The following is a 211-nucleotide window of genomic DNA, read 5'->3' on the forward strand; positions in this document are numbered from 1 at the left end:
GGGTGCGTGTGTGAAAATAAATTCGGTAAATAGCAAATGTAATCACAATCCGATGTAATAGCTTTAATAGTGTCAATAGCTGTCACAACTTTATGTAGTGTTAGTGATTACCATAACATTATACAGTGTCACAACGTAAAGGACTCGGAAAACAAATGTTATAAGGAGGACAAATGAAATGACAGATGAAAAAGAAACTATCATTATATAT

This window comes from Mizuhopecten yessoensis, unplaced genomic scaffold (genome assembly GCF_002113885.1).
Source record: "Mizuhopecten yessoensis strain PY_sf001 unplaced genomic scaffold, ASM211388v2 scaffold7813, whole genome shotgun sequence".
NCBI lineage: Eukaryota > Metazoa > Mollusca > Bivalvia > Pectinida > Pectinidae > Mizuhopecten > Mizuhopecten yessoensis.